A 17336-nucleotide genomic window follows, 5' to 3' on the forward strand; every position below is an offset into this window, starting at 1 on the left:
TTTTGTGTGTATTTTATTTATTCATGAGAGTCACACAGAGAGAGGCAGAGAAGCAGGCTCCTCTGAGGGAGCCCGATATGGGACTTGATCCTCAGACCCTGGGACCAGGCCCTGAGCCAAAGGCAGACGCTCAACCACTGAACTACCCAGGCGTTCCCGCATTTTAAATTTTGATTTCAACCCCAAATTGTTCTTCAAAGGGGCTGCACCAGTTTTTCTACTAATAAAGACATGTTAATGATGTGGAAACTACCTATAATATAATATTAACTGGGAAAAACAATAAAAAGGGGCCTAAAATTGTATATACAGTTTGACTTCAACTACACCAAATCAGTGTTCTCTAGGAAGAGAACAGGAAGTAAAGGCATCCAAGACTTAATTTTCTTTGTACTTTGTTTTCCAAGTTTTCTATAATGAGTATGTATTGTATTATATTTTATTTTTTTAAGATTTTATTTATTTATTCATGAGAGACACAAAGAGAGAGGCAGAGACACAGGCAGAGGGAGAAGCAGGCTCCACCTAGGGAGTCTGATGTGGGACTCGATCCCAGGACTTCAGGATCACACCCTAGGTGTGAAGCCAGGTGCTAAACCACTGAGCTACCCAGGGATCCCCTGTATTCTATTTTATAGTGATATTTTTAGTATATGTTGCCAAAGCCAGCACCCTAATGATATTTTTAATAGTAACATATTTAAGTGGATTTGATGAAATTTTATATAAGTAGGATGCTTTCCTGTTGAATCTAAAATAGAATTCTAAAGTTCTGGGAATATAAGGCACAATATAAGAAATATAGTCAATGATACTGTCAACTACACTGAAAAGATAAAATAGAATTTGATTTGTCCTACTTTTATTGCAACTTTTCAGAAACATATATAGATGATAAAGAGACTAAATTGGTTTTTTTTGTTTTTCTTTTAATTTTTATTTATTTATGATAGTCACAGAGAGAGAGAGAGAAAGAGGCAGAGACACAGACAGAGGGAGAAGCAGGCTCCATGCACCGGGGAGCCCGACGTGGGATTCGATCCCGGGTCTCCAGGATCGCGCCCTGGGCCAGAGGCAGGCACCAAACCACTGCGCCACCCAGGGATCCCTGTTTTCTAATGTACAAGGTCATATCATCTGCACATAGAGATACTTTTGCCTCTCCCTTTCCAATTTGGATGCCTTTTATTTCTCTTTCTTGCCTAATAGCTCTGGCTAGAACTTCTTTTTTATTAATATATTTTTTTAAAGATTTTTTTTTAAAGTGGGTGATACCCATACCTCTTTTTTTTTAAGATTTATTTATTTATTTATTATTTATGATAGATACAGAGAAAGAGAGAGAGGCAGAGACACAGGAGGAGGGAGAAGCAGGCTCCATGCTGGGAGCCCGATGCGGGACTCGATCCCGTCTTCAGGATCACGCCCTGGGCCAAAGGCAGTGCTAAACCGCTGAGCCACTGGGCTGCCCTCTGGCTAGAACTTCTAATACTTTGTTGAATGTCATTGGTGAAAGTGGCCAGCCTGTCTTGTGATCTTAGAGGAAAAGCTTCCAGTCTTTCACCATAGAGGATGTTAGCTATGGGTTTTTCATATGTGGCCTTTATTATGTTGAAATAGTTCCTTCTGTTCCTAATTTGTTGATTGTTTTTATAATGGGTGTTAAATTTTATCCAGTGTTTTTCCTGTATCAGTTTAGATGATCATGCACCTTTCCCCCCTCATTATGTTAATGTGGTTATTATAGGGATCCCTGGGTGGTGCACTGGTTTAGCGCCTGCCTCTGGCCCAGGGCCCGATCCTGGAGACGCGGGATTGAATCCCACGTCGGGCTCCCGGTGCATGGAGCCTGCTTCTCCCTCTGCCTGTGTCTCTGCCTCTCTCTCTCTCTGTGTGACTATCATAAATTTAAAAAAAATTTTTAAAAAATGTGGTTATTATATTGACTGATTTTCATATGTTGAAACATCCTTGCATTCCTGCAACAAATCACACTTAGTTTTGGTATATAATCCCTTTAATATGCTGTGGAGTTTAGTTTGCTAGTATTTTGTTGAGGATGTTGGCATCAGTATTTATGAGGAATATAGTTTTGTCATTTTCTTGTAGTGCCCATGACCACAGAATGAGGTAGGAGGTGTTCCCTCAGTTTTGAGGGGAGAATTTCAGAAGCATTGATGTTGTTCTTTTAATGCTTAACACAATTCATCAGCCATAGGGATGACTCTGAGAGGTATTGCTAACCAAGTCCAGTACCAGAACATGCAGATGATTTGATCCACCCATGTAGTGTTTAGGACTAAACAGTGTGTGAGGAAGTCAGAGTGGTGATTACCTGCTGAGGGATAAGGATACTTTATATCATAATCTCTGGTTGCCCAACTGTCTACCTATATGAAAACTCATAGAGATATATCTAAAAACCCAGTGAATTGCTTACTTTGAATTTTTCATGTTTAAGTTATATTATACCTCAATTTAAAATATTTTTAGGGGTACCTAGGTGGCTCAGTTGATTGGGTGTCTGAATCTTGATTTTGGCTCTGGTCATGATCCCAGCATTGTGAGATCAAGCCCCACATTGGGCTCCATGCTGGGTATGGAGCCTCCTTAAGATTCTCTCTCTCCCTCTCCCTCTGCCTCTCCCCTTCCCTCTCCCTTTCCGTAAATATACATATTTTTTTCTTCATCTTCTTTTATTTATTTATTTTTTAAATATTTTATTTATTTACTCATGAGAGACAGAGAGGCAGACACAGAGGCAGAAGCAGGGTCCTCTCAGGGAGCCCTATGCGGGACTCCATCCTGGACCCCAGGATCACACCCCGAACCGAAGGCAGACGCTCAACCACTGAGCCACCCAGGCACTCCTCTTCCTCTTCTTTTATTTTATTTTTTTAAGATTTTATTTATTTATTTATGATAGTCACACACAGAGAGAGAGAGAGAGGGAGGCAGAGACACAGGCAGAGGGAGAAGCAGGCTCCATGCACCGGGAGCCCGACGTGGGACTCGATCCTGGGTCTCCAAGATCGCGCCCTGGGCCAAAGGCAGGCGCCAAACCACTGCGCCACCCAGGGATCCCCTTCCTCTTCTTTTAAATTAATGACCATAGTGGTAGAGGAGATGCAAAATGGTGGGATTCTGGATTAATTTGAAAGTCAGAGCTGAAAGATTAGATGTGACTTTTGAGAAAAGACAAAGAATGGGGGAAGGGGAGGTAAGGCCCAGGTTTCTGGTGCTCTCCACTGGGAAAACGAAGTGGCCATTTACTGGAAGGGAGCAGCATGGGTGGGTGGGTACTGTCAGAATAGGATTCCAGCATTCAGCTTTTTGGCTCTTCATTGTATGATGTTTGGTAGAACTCTGAGAGAGTGAGAGATCAGCTGTCTAATATGCAGATTCAGAGGAGTCATGTGGATGGGAGAGAGAAAGTCAGTATAAAAATGAGAGCCTAGTGTAATGTGCTAGTTTGGGAATACAAGGTGCAGAGGAGGGAAGAAAGGAGATTTTGGACAGAAAGAGAAGCAAGGTATCACCAGACATCAAAGCATCATCTTGGAGATAGTTGGAGATCAAGGATCTCCTTCATGGGCAGAATTCAGATACAAGTCTAGATCCTTTCATTAAGCCTCTGGAAATGGAGTCACATGTGATGATGCATAGTTATGTGTAGAAACCAACAGCTTTGCTGTTTGCACAGTTGCTAGTTCTCCTTAATTTCTTGTTTCTTAGAAGTATGTTACTGGCCTTTTCTTTTTTTTTACTGGCCTTTTTCAATGGTAATTAGTACCACCTTGGTTATTGTGTGTCTTTTCAGTAACTGTCTGCAGGTTTAGTAAGCATCTAGGATCATGTTTCACTAGCCTCAGTAACTCCAGTGGTTTCTGCTGTTCACTCTGGTTTGCTTTTTTATATGGAGCGTGAAAAACGAAACCCAGGAAACTCACCTAGACTACATCTGTACTACCTAGACATTTAAGTTAATTCCTCTTTCCTTGGGGCACCTGGATGGCTTGGTTAGTTAAGCATCTGCCTTCACCTCAGGTCATGATCCCAGAGTTCTGGGATCAAGCTCCACATTGGACTCCCTGCTTGCACAGTCTCCTACCTCTGTCCCTCCCCCCCTGCTTGTGCGCACTCTCGCTTTCTCAAAAAAATCTTTTAAAAATCCTCTTTCCTTGAACATCCCAAATATGCTAGTTTTCCTAGCTTTCCAAGAGGGACCTTCCTTTCCTTCTATAAATCCATAAGCTATGGAATGGGTTCCAGGCTGTTCCCTGATGAGCTTTGTGGTAGTTGGTGCCAAAGGAAGTCTAATCCTTGTCTTTCATGGTGAGCGCGTCACATAATGGCATTGATGTATGATAGGATTTATTCTCAAGTTTGACACTTCAGGTATGTGCTTGTCTGCACAACTTGTCTATTAAAAATGAAGAACAACTATTTTAGAACTTCTGCAAATAACCACATTGCTGTTACAGATAAAGAGGCTTGGGGAAAGTGTTTAATCCTGGATTCTGAGGGGTCAATGAGAATGAGAAACCATCTAAACAATATTTTACTGTGCTAAGGATTGGAAATAGATCACAGAACCATCAGAATATAAAATAGTAAAAATAATACTAAATATTCCAAATAATCACCGGAAGAATTCTTCCACCAATTTGTTCAGCCTTAGTTAATTCTTATTTCACTGTCTATTAGTGCAGCAGTCCATTTTGATGAAGTCTTCACTTCCTTTGGGCCTAAAAATAATCCCTGGAGATCCTGACTTCATCTCAGTTGAATCTAATACTTACCTAGTGATTATTAGCTCAAAATGCTATATCCACAAAAATATTTATAATTAGAAGTACCTGGTTCACTCATTTTCATATATATATATATATATATATATTAAGATTTATTTATTTATTTATTCATTATATATATATATATATATATATATATATATATATATATATATAGAGAGAGAGAGAGAGAGAGAGGCAGAGACACAGGCAGAGGGAGAAGTGGGCTCCATGCTGGGAGCCAGACGCGGGACTCGATCCCGGGACTCCAGGATCACGCCCTGGGTCAAAGGCAGGGGCTGAACCACTGAGCCACCCAGGGATCCCTGGTTCACTCATTTTCATGAAGTCTTTGAGACTGTCTTTTGTAGAAGACCCAGCTTCTATTCTGTGGCTTTTAGCAGAGTGTCTAGGCAGGAAAGCTGAAACCATGAGTGGTGATAAGAAATTGGAGTGCTGGGATCCCTGGGTGGCGCAGCGGTTTGGCGCCTGCCTTTGGCCCAGGGCGCGATCCTGGAGACCCGGGATCGAATCCCACATCGGGCTCCCGGTGCATGGAGCCTGCTTCTCCCTCTGCCTGTGTCTCTGCCTCTCTCTCTCTCTCTGTGACTATCATAAATAAATAAATAAAAATTAAAAAAAAAAAGAAATTGGAGTGCTGATGGTTTATTCCAGGAACCAGCAATATAACCTGGAGGAGGAGAAACACTCTGTTGGGGTGTTGTGCTGAGTTGTTTGGGGAAGGTAGGAGTCCCTCTCCCCAGAGGGTAAGGACACTTCTGCACAGTGAGGCCCTTGGCAAATTTCCACAATTTTTCCATCTTTCCTATAAGCAATCTCTGAAACATATTTATATTGACATTTCATTAATACAGAATTAGATAGATTGGAGCCAACAACATCTTCAAATTTTTGTTTCTCTTAATGTATTACCTTGGAAATGCAAAATCAAAGATCATCAGAAGTGATGGATCTCTTAGTGGGAGAAGAATGGCTGCCCAAGGATAGTTATACTATTATAGCTGGGCTGCCTCTTTTTTTTTTTTAAGATTTATTTATTTATTTATTTATTTATTTATTTATTTATTTATTTATTCATTCATTCATTCATTCATTCATTCATGATAGAGAGAAAGGCAGAGACACAGGCAGAGGGAGAAGCAGGCTCCATGCCTCATGCCCGACGTGGGACTCGATCCCGGGACTCCGGGGTCACGCCCTGGGCCAAAGGCAGATGCCAAACCACCAAGCCACCCAGGGATCTCCACTGGGCTGCCTCTTACTTAAAGTAATGATCTAGTGTTTAAGAATCAACATAGCACTTTGATCCAATGTTTAAGAATCAACATAGTGCTTTGCGCAGTGGCAGTATCCCAGCCAATGAGGTTTATCCGAGGCACGATTATTGCTGAGAATCAACATGGCAACAAAATAAAGCATGGCAGAAAACAGCAGTTGTTAGGAATCCTGGTTCCCTCAGAAGAGAGGACCTTTTGATTTTCATAATTAGAATAACTAAGTCAATCTGAAGCATAAAGAGATATTTGGTACAGAACCTCTGTCCTGGGCTGATTACACAGGAAGGAAAGAGAAATGTGGGGGATCCCTGTGTGGCTCAGCGATTTACCGCCTGCCTTCCACTGGGGGCGTGGTTCTGGAGTCTCGAGGTCGGGTCCTGTGTTGGGCTCCCTGCATGGAGCCTGCTTCTCCCTCTGTGTCTCTGCCTCTCTCTCCCTGTCTCTCATGAATAAATAAATAAAATGGTTTTTAAAAAAGAAATGTGGTAGGACTTCAGCATGGCGGCTGTAGCACTGTTGGTGGCTACAGTGACGTGACCGCCTGGCCCGGGCGGGCAGAGTTGGAGGTGGTGGCGATTGCTCTCCCTAGGGGCCGTCAGGAGCTCAGCGGGGATGGAGTCATCCAGCGCCAGCACCTTTTGGGTTCTGGGACAGCAGCGGCAGTGGCGTTCAGGTTCTAAATGGCTTCTAAGAAGTGGGGTGGAGATTTTCATGGGACTTTCAGTTACCTTGATGATGTCCCATTTAAGATAGGAGACAAATTCAAAACACCAGCTAAAGTTGGTCTACCTATTGGCTTCTTCTTGCCTGATTGTTTGCAGGTGATCAGAGAAGTACAGTATGACTTCTCCTTGGAAAAGAAAACTATTGAGTGGGCTGAAGATATTAAGAAAATCCAAGAAGCCCAGAACACAAGGCTGAGGAAGTAGAAGCTAAAGTGAATTCTAAGAGTGGCCCAGAGGGTGACAGCAAAATGAGCTTCTTCAAGACTCACAGTACAGCCACAATGCCACCTCCTATTAACCCCATCCTTGCCAGCTTATAGCACAACAACATCCTCACCCCGACTCGGATCAGCAGCAGTGCCACGAAACAAAGTTTTCAGCCCACCCCACACAAAGGCAGATTTCAATCCTGCTGACTTTGAGTGTGAAGAAGATACATTTGATAATCTGGAGTTAAAAACTACTGATGAGAAGGAAGAGCTGAGAGACATTCTGGTAGGAACCACTGGACCCATTATGGCTCAGTTATTAGACAATAATTTGCCCAGAGATGGCTTTAGGTCTGTGTTACAGGATGAGAAGGTCTTGGCATCCTTGGAGCAGGCGACCTTGGATATCAAGCCTCTTCACAAACCTAATGGCTTTATAACCTTACCACAGTTGGGCAACTGTAAAAAGATGTCTCTGTCTTCTAAAGTGTCCCTCCCCCCCATTCCAGCAGTAACCAATATCAAATCCCTGTCCTTCCCCAAACTTGACTCTGATGACAGCAATCAGAAGATAGCCAAGCTGGCAAGCACTTTCCATAGCACATCCTGCCTCCGCAGTGGCACCTTCCAGAATTCTCTGAAGCCTTCCACCCAAAGCAGTGCCAGTGAGCTCAATGGGCATCATACTCTTGGGCTTTCAGCTTTGAACTTGGACAGTGGCACAGAGGTGCCAACCCTGAATCCCTCAGATCTGATCTCCAAGATGCCTTCCCTCTCTGTCTTGTCTGTGTGCACAGAAGAATCATCACCTCCAAATACAGGTCCCACCTCCTAATTTCTCAATGTCACAAGTGCCCAATGCTCCCAGCTGTCCCCAGGCCTATTCAGAACTGCAGGCACTGTCCCCCAGTGAGCAGCAGTGTGTGGAAACAGTGGTCAACATGGGCTACTCATATGAGTGTGTCCTGAGAGCCATGAAGAAGAAAGGAGAGAATATTGAGCAGATTCTTGACTGTCTCTTTGCACATGGACAGCTTTGTGAGAAGGGCTTCGACCCTCTTTTAGTGGAAGAAGCTCTAGAAATGCACCAGTGTTCAGAGGAAAAGATGAAGGAGTTTCTTCAGTTAATGAGCAAATTTAAGGAAATGGGCTTTGAACTGAAAGACATTAAGGAAGTTCTGCTACTACACAACAATGACCAGGACAATGCTCTCGAAGACCTTATGGCTTGGGCAGGAACCAGCTGAGACCAGGCTCTGCGTAGGCCCTGCCCTGGAACCACCCACCCCTGCAGGAGGCGCTGAGGAGCCCATGTGGGGAACGAGAGGGGGGCACACGTCCCGATTTTCTTTTGGGGGTGGAAGGTCAGGTGTGGAGACTGTGCTTGCCAGTCTCTGAGCTGGGGAGAAAGTAGGAAAGATTGGGGCATGTGAATGCCTCTAGCACTGCCCTGGCTTCTTCCATGTTAAACTTTTTTGTATTTTGAGAAGTGTCCTTCCCACCTCGGCCCTCCAGAGAAACCTCCCTGGTCCTTCTGGAGTCTATACGTCCTTAGCTGAAATCTGGCCCAGCTGCCAAAAGGAGGCAGGGAGAAGTGGTCGGAGGGCCAGACTCAGTGCTGCTTTAGGGCTAGATGCTTCCCTCCCCTGCACCAGTGGACTGAACTCTTAATCCAAGTTGAGTGCAATTGAAAGGTTCTTCCAGGGTGTTTTTTTCTTCTTCTCTTAACAAAGTCTCTTAGTGTTAACACTGGTTCTGCAATGTCTCTGAGGTGCCAAAAATGCCCTTTCACGTGGGGCACTGAGTTTGCCTCTTCTGCTAGGCAGGTACCTTGCTTCCCTGCCCCAGCCTGTTTCTTTTGGCTTGGTTTAGACCATAGTCTTCTGCTACCCAGGATTTTAGAGCCCCCTAAGAAACAGTCATCAGTTTAAGAAATCATTGGCCCCTTCCCAACACACTGAGTGGAGGAGAAACAGGCTGCAGTATAGTAGCCCAGCACTAACTCCACCTCGGTTCTCTTTGGAGAATGGCCTCTCCCTCCAGCCCCCTGCTCTAGGATGACACGAGTAACACCTAGTCATAGAAATCAGTCTCTTTCGTTTGTTTTATATTCTGTTGTATGTCCTTAAAGATCTAAATACAAAGGATATACAGTCTTGATGAATCTAAAGTAATTTGCTAACTATTTTGATTCTTCAGAAAACTACGAATAAAAATCTAAAAGTTAAAAAAAAAGAAAGAAATGTGGAGAGTGAATGAAAGTTGAAAGCATCAGGAGGAACCCTGGATGGAATATGAGTAATTATCAGAGAGATGCAAGATTTCAGACATCTGTCCTTCCATAATGCCTTTTACTAAAAATTATTTTCACTGGGGAGGTATCAGTGTCCTCAGGAAACGAAGAAGGTATTAAAAGCATTACTCCAGGCATGAGAGGAAGGTGAGTGTGGTTATGGAAGGGCAACATGTGGTAAAGATACTTTTGGTGTTGGAACTGCTCCAGAACCTACCACGATGATAAAATTGTATAAAACTTAATACAGAAGCAAATGAGTACAACTAAAACTGGGGAAATGTGAGTAGGATTAGTGGATCCTATGACAGTCAGTTTCTAGTTGTAACATTTACTATAGTTTTGAGAAATGTTACCATTGGGGGAAATTAGATAAAGTGTTCAAGCCACCATTCCCTATTCTTTCTTACAAATGCATGAGAATCTATAGTCATTTTCTTAAAACAAAAAAGATTTATTTATTCATGAGAAACACAGAGAGGAGAGAGAGGCAGAGACACAGGCAGAGGGAGAAGCAGGCTCCATGCAGGGAGCCTGATGTGGCACTCCATCCCAGGTCTCCAGGATCACTCCCTGCCTAAAGGCTGAAGGTGGCGCTAAAATGCTGAGCCCCCCGGCTGCCCTACAGTCATTTTCAATAAGAATTTCAGTTAAAAAAAAAAAAACCCACACAAGGACCCCCTTGTGGAAGTCCTTCCCCACAGCCTGAAATATGTCATAATCTACTATTGGATATCTTTGGCCTGAGGGGAAGACTGCTGCATAAGGAAGAAGCCCAGAGGCCAGAATAAGCTTGAGCTCATAGATGTGTGTCTAGGATGTGATGTGAAAAGAGGACATGAGTTTATGGGCAGACATGGAGAGTGTTTGATTCTGACAAGGGCCATGAATGTGAGGAGGTCATGAGGGTCTGGAGCAGAGGCAGGTCTCCATTGTCCTGCATGTAGAACTGGTCTGAACTCTACTGGAGTCCTGAGAGTTGAGGTAAAGGGAATAGTTATCTAGAGTGATATGTTCCCCAGAAGCTGTGAATCCTTTCACCTATGTGAGAGCTCTATAGCAGCTGTGGTCCTGGAAAACCTGCAGGTACATTGCAGCGCTCCCTCTAGTCCTGTTGCAAGGTGGTGGTTCCAGGGTCTAACTAGGATCATGACCTGTACTGTCACATACCTTACACTTTCAATGGAGCCTATAGTGACTGAGGTCTGTGTGTGGATCCAGAGGGTTGGGAGCTACATGATCAATCAATTAAGAACTGAGCTGTAAAAAAAAAAAGAGAGAGAGAACTGAGCTGTAAATTGGGTTGTTACATGCCAATGGGTGGAACAATTGGGCAAGGGAACATATAGCAACTGGTGGGATCATAATAAATGGCCTTAGAATTCTTGACATATCATAGAGAGGGCCAGGATACTGCTTACTCATGCTTTGGGAGAGGGAGGAGGGGAGGTTTCCTTAAGAATCCACCCCATCTTGACTCCTGGTAAGTCAGCTGCTTTGGGAGATATTTTTCATCCTTGCTAAGATCGAAAATCTGTAAAGCCACTTTTATTTTATATAAATGGCTCCATCCTTTATCATCCTTTATCATGAGCTCTCACCACCCCGCAGGTCTGTACCTGAACACAATCCTTGTATGCCTGGCTTCTTTTACGGTGTGTGTATGATTTTTGAAAATTTTCCATGGAAATATACATGCTGAAAAAATAAGTGTACAGCTTAAAATTTTCACTTTGAGTCTGACTTTCATTTAACATTATGCTTGAGGTATTTACCCATATTGTTTTGTGTACTTGTAGTTCATTTACTTTTATTGATGTTTAGTATTTCATCATGTGAATAAGCCACAATTTATTCATCTGTTCCCCAGTTTTTTAGACATTTGGTTAGTGTCAAGTCTTGGGTTGTTATGAAGCATGTTACTGAGAATGTATGAACACATTATTTTGGTTATACACCTATGAGTGAAATTGTGCCATAGGGTGAATAGAGGGTCAGTTTTAGTAGACTTGTGCCTGGCCAATTTTAATATTTACGTGCTACCACTTTTAACTCTTTTTCCCTCTAAGGATTCAAATATTTTCTACCTTTTCCCCTCCAGCATGGGAAACAAAGGCCAAAATTGAAACATCAAGTCAGGATGTTTTTGGGGCCGAACCTTCTAATGTCATGAAAACGGGAAGATTCATGAGGGATGATACCTGTTTATATTAGGAAAAATCTGAGAATGTGAGGAACAGGTAGACATGCTTCATAAAAACCCTAAGAAGGGCAGCCTGGGAGGCTCAGTGGTTTAGCACTGCCTTCAGCCCAGGGAGTGATCCTGGAGACATGGGATCGAGTGCCACATCAGGCTCCCTGCATGGAGCTTGCTTCTTCCTCTGCCTGTGTCTCTGCCGCTCTGTGTGTGTGTGTGTGTGTGTGTGTGTGTGTGTCTTGTGAATAAATAAATAAATAAAATCTTTAAAAAAATAAAAACCCTAAGAAGCATTTCAGGCAAATAGCATCCACCCAAAAGAACATGAAGCTCAGGTGAAAGGCTGTGGTACAGGTTGTGAATATGGAGCGTGAGTCTCTGCTCAGTCTTGCTCCATCTGGAAAAGGTCCTGTAGCAAAGGCTTTTCTGAACATGACTCAGATGTTAAGCATTCCTGTTACATATGTAATTGTTGTAAAGCTGTGAAGGTCACACACTTGATGAAACTGACTATAGAACAGCCATCAGCCAAGCTGGTTAACTTAGCCACCTTGGTGGAAATCTAACAGGAGATGAGTCCTCCAGATGTCCCCAAACTGGTGATTTTACAACCCTCTGCACCTTTTAGTGAATAGGATGTAATTTTCAGAGAAAGACAGTCATGCAAAGGGATAGGCTATGAGAAGGAATTTGATCAGGGTGCATGCTCTCATGAGAAGAGGAGAAATAACTCAAGATGAATGCTATGACTGCAATTAATGTGGACAGTCCCTCAAACAAAAATCTCACTTCCTTGGGCACCAGAGGACTCATACTGGAGAGAGACTTTATACCTGTATGATTGTGGAAAATCCTTCTCTAAGAATTATATCCTGGCTGTGTATCAAAGAATCCATACAGAGAAAAATTTTATAATTGTGGAAGACATTCATTGCCACCTCTTGCCTTTATCAAGCACAAGAGGACCCACACAGGAGAGAAGCCCCGTGAATGCAACCAGTGTGGGAAGTCTTTCAACTACTACTCTTCCCTTGTTTTGCATCACAGAATTCATACTGGAGAAAAACCATATAGGTGTAGAGTGAGAAAAAATCCTAGTGTTTCCAACTTTATTGTCCATCTAAGAATTCACACAGGAGAGAAGTTCTATGTATGTACAAGAGTGTGGAAAGACCTGTATTAATATCTCATGCTTTATTAAACATGTGAGAAGTCTCACCAGCGAGAGATCCTATAAATGTATGGATGTGGAAAATCCTTCAACTGCAATGGTCACCTCATTGTGCATTAAAAAAAAATCACTGGAGCACCTGGCTGGCTCAGTTGGTAGAACACACAGCTCTTGATCTCAGGGCTGTAAGTTTGGGCCCCATGTTGGGTGTAGAGATTACCTAAAAATAAAATCTTGGGGAAAAAATCATTCTGGAGAGAAACCGTGTGAGTGTAAAAGGCATGGGAAAACTTTGAGAGCTCTTAACCTCATCCAGTACCAGAATATTCCTGCTAGTGAGAAAGAAACCCCATGGCTGTAACCAGTGTCAGAAACTTTAGGAATATCACTGGTCTCATTTGATACCAGAGGACTCATACTGGTAAGAAGCCCTAGAAGAACAGTGTGGCAAAGCTTTCTGGAGCAGCTGCTGTCTGGCCAATCACTAGAAGATACATTCTCAGGAGACCCTGTACCAGTGTTTCAAACATGGGGACATTTTCCAGAATAGCTCTGCTCTTGTTAGACACCAGAGTTAGCACACTAGAAAGACACTTGTGGGGACTCAGTGAATGTGACAGTGGCTCTGTCAGATTCTCTTTAATCAGTGTCAGAGACTTCATATTGAAGAGAAGTTCTTTGAAAATAATAGAGGTCATCCTTAACTCATTGGAACCAACTTTCAAGACATTGTGTCTATATAAGAAATTCAGATAATTCTTTTGCTATGTTTATTTTTATTTATTTATATATATTTTAAAGATTTTATTTATCTATTCATGAAAGACCCACAGAGAGAGAAAGAGAGAGAGAGAGAGAGAGAGAGGCAGAGACACAGGCAGAGGGAGAAGCAGGCTCCACACAGGGAGCCCAACGTGGGACTCAATCTCGGGACTCCAGGATCACGCCCTGGGCCAAAGGCAGGCACCAAACCACTGAGCCACCCAGGGATTCCCGCTATGTTTATTTTTAAATTGGAATTCTTGCCTCTCTTTGTATCAGAAGATTTGGCTAATATGGTGAGTTTGAGGTTTTGGTAAGATCTCTTGCCAAAACTCTTGAGTAAAAAGAATGAGTTTTTGAATGACTAATAATATTGAAAAGTACTTTAAGTCAATGCTAGTCTTTATATGATAACTCGTACCTGAGACAAAGAGCAAACATATACTCTCGGTAGGAAAGCTTCCAGTTGGAGATCTGATCTGATCTTCCAGAGTCCTGCTGTCTGATAGAAATATAATGTGTGTGGGGGGGAGGAAGTAATATAATGTGAGCCACATATATAAGTTCAATTTTTTTAGTGGCCACATTTCTAAAAAGTGACTAGGAACACGAACAGGTGAAGTTAGTGTCAATAACATTTTATTCTACCCACCTATATCCCAAATACTATCATTTAAACATAATGACATTGCTACATTTCAGATTCTCTGTAACTGCCCATCTGGTGACTACTTCATTGGGCAGCACAACTAATGGGTCAGAGAATGAGTTCTGGAGAAACCACCCTTATAGTACATTTGTCCCATTACAAATCCACAATCAAGTTTTTAACACAATTGTAGAAAAAGCATGTGCCTGGAAGTTAGTCCTTACACAGAATCTTTTTTTTTTGTATATTTTTTATTGGAGTTCTATTTGCCAATATATAGTATAACACCCAGTGCTCATCCCGTCAAGTTCCCCCCTCAGTGCCCATTACCCAGTCACCCCATTCTCCCACTCACCTCCCCTTCCACTACCCCTTATTCATTTCCCAGAGTTAGGAGTCTCTCATGTTCATGACACAGAATCTGAAAGAGTATACTGTATTTAATTTATTTTAGTGTACATGTTCTTGGGGTGCCTGGGTGGCTCAGTCAGTTAAGTGCCTGCCTTAGGTCAGGTCATGTTCCCGGATTCCCAGGATGGAGCCCTGCATCAGTCTCCTCGCTCAGCGATCTGCTTCTCCCTCTCCCTCTGCTCCTCCCCTGGCTCATGCTCTGTCTCTCTCTCAAATAAATACATAAAATCTTTAAAAATAACATACATGTTTTCACATTTTGACATCTCAAATATCAGGGTAATCAATGGCATGCTATAGTTTCATTAGCAGCCTTTTTTTCTCTCTTTTTTTTTAAAGCTTATTTATTCATGAGAGTGAGAGAGGCACAGAGACACAAGCAGAGGGAGAAGCAGGCTCCCTACAGGGAGCCTGATGTGGGACTCGATCCCAGGACTCCGGGATCACGCCCTGAGCTGAAGGCAGTCGCTCAACCACTGAGCCACCCAGGCATCCCATGAATAAATAAAATCTTTAAAAAAAGAAGAAATATGTGCACTATTTTGTGTGTGTGCATGTGTGCACTTGGGCCTTTTATTTATAAAAGAAAACCCTGTGCCTGACAATAAATAGGTATTCATTTAAGTAGAAAATCCTTGGCTGCTCAGAAGCCCTGTACAAGAAACCCAGCCCCAGTTAAAGAAAAATTCTATGAAATTGCATGAAAACACTGGACCAGGCGTATGTGAGCATTAATGTCTTGGTTAAGAGAGCATTTTTTTTACTTCAGTCAGACTTGGGTTCCTCATGGGTTTACACCTCAATAGCTGTGTAATCTTAGGTGAATTATTGAACCTCACTGTGCCTTACTTCCTCACATTTAAATGTGGACAACCCTTCCCTTAGGATTAAGAGAAGTGAGGTGTGGAGAGTGCCCAGGATGTAAGTGTTCAATGTGTACTGGTTGCTTCTGCCCTCTTGCTCCTACTCTTGTAGTTGCTATTATTGTTGCTGCTCTTGATGATATTTTGTTATTGTTGCTTTTGTTGTTGTTGCTCTTAATGATTATGACATTGGTGTTACTCTCCTCTGACTCAGGAGACTGAAAGAGAAGGGACACCAGCAGCCTTCCCAACATCATCAGTAGCTCATAGATGGCATTGCTTCCCAAACTCTAGTGTGCATGATTGGCTAAAAGCCTCCAGAACTGGGCAGAGTTAAAGAAGCTATCTGGGAGAGCACTAGAGGACAAGAGGGCTAGACTCTCTGAGATGTGGCTAATGGCAGCTGGAGTGTGTATGAATGCCTGACCCGAGTGGAGACAGGGCTTTAGGCACTGAAAAGATGAGGTCTTGGTGGGTTGAACATTAAGTATGTGTGCCCCAGAGTAATGGTGTATATTGAGATGAGAAGGAAGATGTTGCCCAGTGTTCTTTCCATTGTGGTACATCTCCATCCCACAGAGTTTGGGAAAGAAGCTAGTCTTGTTTGGACAATTCTATGCTAATAAATTCAACAAGTTAGGTAAAGTGGCCCAATTTCTTAAAAGATAGACTATCAAAACTCACTCTACAAACAAACTGAATAGGCCTATATCTATCAAAGTAGTTGTGTTTCTTAAAAGATTTTATTTATTTATTTTGAATGAGAGACAGCTCACAAGCAAGGGGGAGGGGCAAAGAGAAAAGGAGAAATAGACTACCTGCTAAGCAGAGAGCCTGACCCGTGGCTTGATCCCGGGACCCCAGGATCCCAGGATCATGACCCAAGCCGAATACAGATGCTTAACTGACTAAGCTACTCAAGCACCCTGAAGTAGTCCTTTTTTTTTCCCCCTTTTTTCCCCCCTCCTCTTCCTCCCCCCCCCCTTTTTTTCAAAACAAAGTCCAGGCCCTGATAATTTTTTTTTCCTGATAATTATTTTTGATGAATTCTATCCAACACTTAAGAAATGATGCCAATTCCACACTTTTCAGAAAATAAAGGATGAAACTCTTTCTGATTGATTTTATAAGGTCAGCATTACCTGGATACTAAAACCAGACAATGGGAAGAGAACTACAGAGTAATAGTCCTTTGTCAATGCAAATACAAATATGCTTAATAAAATATAAGCAAATTGAATTCTGTAATATATAAGAGCAACAATGCAACATGATCAGGGGGTTTATCCTGGAAATGCAAGGCTGTTTCAATATTTGAAAACCAGTCAATGTAACCCGTCATATTGACAGAGTAAAGAACAAAAAATACATGATCTTACAAATAGCTGCAGACAGAGCATTTGACAAAATTATTATCCTTTCCTAATAACAATAGCAAACTAGGAATAATGAGGAACTTCTTTAATCTGAAAAGGGCATATGTAAATAACATATAGCCAACATCATAATGGTGAACCACAGTTAAGGATGACAGCTCTCTGCTACTGCTATTTGAATCATACTGGAAGTCCTACCCAATCCAATTAGGCAAGAAAAAATACAAAAAGCCTACAAACTGCAATTTTCATCAAACTCTCAGCAAGACATAGACGAGAGAAATAAAATAAGTCATACAATAAACTTGTAGATATAGACAAACTTACTCCAATATTTATATGGGAAAGCACTAGACTTAGAATAGAAAAAGATTGTTCCAAAAATAACTTTTGAAAAAGAAGAAAAGTGAGAGGAATAACTGATGTTAAGCCTTATTATTCAAGTACAGTAACCAAAAGTTTGTGGTTTTATTTTATTTATTTTATTTATTTTTAAAGAGTTTATTTATTTATTAACGAGAGACACAGGCAGAGGGAGAAGCAGGCTCCATGCAGGGAGCCCGATGCGGGACTTGATCCTGGGACTCCA

At 42.2% G+C, this 17336-nt stretch overlaps 1 pseudogene; it reads left to right on the forward strand.

Annotated features, from left to right (window-relative positions):
- The first annotated feature begins 6771 nt into the window (after nucleotides 1-6771).
- On the forward strand, nucleotides 6772-9902 carry LOC129499809 (ubiquitin-associated protein 1-like; annotated as a pseudogene).
- Nucleotides 9903-17336: the final 7434 nt, after the last annotated feature.

This window comes from Nyctereutes procyonoides, unplaced genomic scaffold (assembly GCF_905146905.1).
Source record: "Nyctereutes procyonoides isolate TBG_1078 unplaced genomic scaffold, NYPRO_anot_genome, whole genome shotgun sequence".
Taxonomy (NCBI): domain Eukaryota; kingdom Metazoa; phylum Chordata; class Mammalia; order Carnivora; family Canidae; genus Nyctereutes; species Nyctereutes procyonoides.